The sequence below is a fragment of the Salvia hispanica genome, chromosome 4 (assembly GCF_023119035.1).
Source record: "Salvia hispanica cultivar TCC Black 2014 chromosome 4, UniMelb_Shisp_WGS_1.0, whole genome shotgun sequence".
Taxonomy (NCBI): Eukaryota; Viridiplantae; Streptophyta; class Magnoliopsida; order Lamiales; family Lamiaceae; genus Salvia; species Salvia hispanica.
In genome coordinates this window covers 2,816,516-2,819,539 of record NC_062968.1, presented here as the reverse complement: position 1 = coordinate 2,819,539, position 3,024 = coordinate 2,816,516, and positions in this window count along the sequence as shown.

Sequence of the window (3,024 nt, the reverse complement as noted above, 5' to 3'; positions counted from 1 at the left end):
TTTAATTAGTAAAAGTCCAACAGGTTTGGCCCAAGTCCAACCTCAATGGATCCCTAATCTGGCCCATCATAACTCAATATAAAAGGAGATTAGAAAGGAGATTTAAAATGATTTTAAGACATAAATTTTCGTGCTGCCCTCTGGGAGTGGACGAAAAGTCAGTTTTCTCTAAAACTGATATTCTGTCTTCTTTCTATTCAAGCCCTTTTCGATTCTGACAAGCTTTGCCCACCCAAAGGTCATTATCTGAGTTCGGGATACAGATTAGAAGATTCGTGGTCGAGTACGAAGATCTTCATGTGGAGAAGGAGCAAGCAATCGTCGATTCTTTGGAGAATCAGATCGGTAACCCTAATCCGTAGAATATCATGAATTAGGGTTTAATTCCTTAAAGCATGATTTATGTGCGTTCTTGTATGCAATTTTGATTGTTTAACATGTGGTTAATTGATCCCATAATCAATCAAATAGATCTGGATGCATGATTTATTTGTTTATTCATGACTTCCGCTGTGCAAGGGGCACCAATCCCCAGCAGATATTATCTAAAATATTTAAATTTTTATAGAGGAAAAACTAGATACAAAATAATAGAGTAGAATATGAGAGCAATTTCTATATACACATAATTGTTTTAGGTTGTCCTTTTTATCTCATAATAGTCCACAACAATTATTTATACAAAACCCAAACTTAATTTAGTTCGGATTGTCCACAACAATGATCTAAACAAATCCTAATAAGAATTTAGTTCACATTTGTATGCATACATATAAGACATATTCAACCACTTGCTGACAACATCGATCCATTTGTTATTGATCAATCGAATAACTTATGTGGTTGATTCTATTATTCAAAACTGTGAAGGTTACTACGTCTAGGTGATTTCACCGGACCAACCTAACACATTTTATCGGTCAATTATGTTTAGAGTTTTGTCTTTAATTAATCTCTTAACATCTATCGATGGTTTAGATCTTTAGTATTGTTAGGTGATTCTTCCAGTTACACCGCGTTCCTTCACTGCATCTGCATTTAAAGTCTTTTGTAATCTTGAAGGAAGAGAGGCTGTTTTGTTCTGACTATAGCAAGTTTGGCAATCGTTCCAATGTGTATGCCTCTGTTGATGGTTGTGGAAGCCTAAATCCAAGTGATTTTAAGAAGCATCTTAGATCTACATTCCATAAGGATTCGCTGGAGACTAAAGAAAATGGAAAGCAAAAGGTTTTCCAGTTGAGTGAGAACTCCTCGGAATGTCGGAATGTTGAGCCTGCTTTGCTAAAGAAGGCATAACTTTGGTTCTCCTACTATTTTATCAGTGCTTTAAGAGTTGGTAAGGTCTATGGAAAAGCTTTCGTCCTTTATGGAAATTATAAAAAAGGTGGTCGTAAAAAAGTTGATGTAATTGTTGTAAACACTTGGATTCGGGGTCATTCTGCCGGATTAATGAATTTGGGAAACACCTATAATATGAACGTCATGTTGCAATGCTTGCATTCAATCCAAGAATTGAATTTTGTCTTGAAATGGTGACTTGTCTCTTGAACTAAAAAAGGGTTTCCACAAATTGCGCAACTGTAGTTATAACATGTTGTTTGTTCGTTATTCAAGTATCCTCCTCCTATAAGAAGTGTTCCTGTGGATCAATGAATGATTGTTGCAACAAGGGAATTATTCAATGAACTTGATATAAATATCCGACCAGTGGCACCTGTGCATTTTTTTTAATGGTATGATTTAGTTCAATTTTAAAGTATTGTTGTATAATTATAGTTTTGGGTTAGATCTTCTTGAAATACATGGTAAATGGTCAAAACGTGTTTGTGTCCTCATCCGAATGTGCATAAGATCATTCTCTAGTGGAGATAGTGATATACTATAACGGTATACCACTTTTCATGAATAGTTATATTGAGTGACATAGATAGTTGTCAGTCTGAATATAGTTTTTCTCATTTTAATGTGGTTGTGTTTGTAGCAAATTGTCTCCTAAATAGTACTCCATCTGTTTGCCAATTATTGTCCATTTTAACTCAGAACGGGTTTTAAGAAATGCGAAATTGAATATGATTGTAATGAGATAATGGAAAGTGGAGTCTATTTACTAAAATGTAAGAAAATCAAAGTGGACAATCTTTCACTGAAGGGTCAAAATGGCAAAACTGAACAACATTTAAGATGGAGAGAATATACATTATACCTTTGTTTTTTTCATTTAATGAGTTATTTGAAAATGTATATAATAATTTTCATTTTAATGTTAAAAAAACCCTAAGCCCGTGTTATTTGATAATGTATATAATAATTTTCATTTTAATGTTGCGACAAAACCATAAACCCTAAGCAATTAGCTTAGAGCATCCACAGTGGGGTGGACGATAGTCCGCCCGATGCATCGGGCATTCTATCATCCGCCATTGTAGCTTCGCGGAGGATGCCCGATGCATCGTCTGCAGACGAAGGCGTCGGAACACGCATCGTCCGCGATATCGTCCGTCCCTTTGCGGGTCACGCGGACGATGCAACGCGTTTTCCTTTTTTTATTATTTTTTTAATTTCATATCTATATATACCTCACATTTCTCATTCCATTTTCCACACTTTTCTCTCCCATCTCTCATCAATTCTCTTTTCCCCACACACCAATCTTTCTCTCACTAAAAAAATGAGACCCGACGACGACTGGAGTACCTCGGAGGGCATTACTCGGGCCTTATTCGATTGCGTTCATGAGGATGTGTGATGCACTTTTTATTACCAATAAAAATACCTGCAAGTATACAGGGTAGATCTAGTATAGCTAAAGGTCAGTACCGGGATATCGAACACGGGGAATATAATTGCAACTGGCTATTATGTACTAAGCGTCAAATACTATCTAGAGAAACAAGAGAAGTTTTGGGTTTTTGAAAGTAAAAACAATTAAAAGCAAAGCAAACAACTAAATGCAATTAAATCACAAAGAAGAGAATAGAGAGTATAAAATAGAAACACTAAATTAACGTAAATCAACAAACTAAC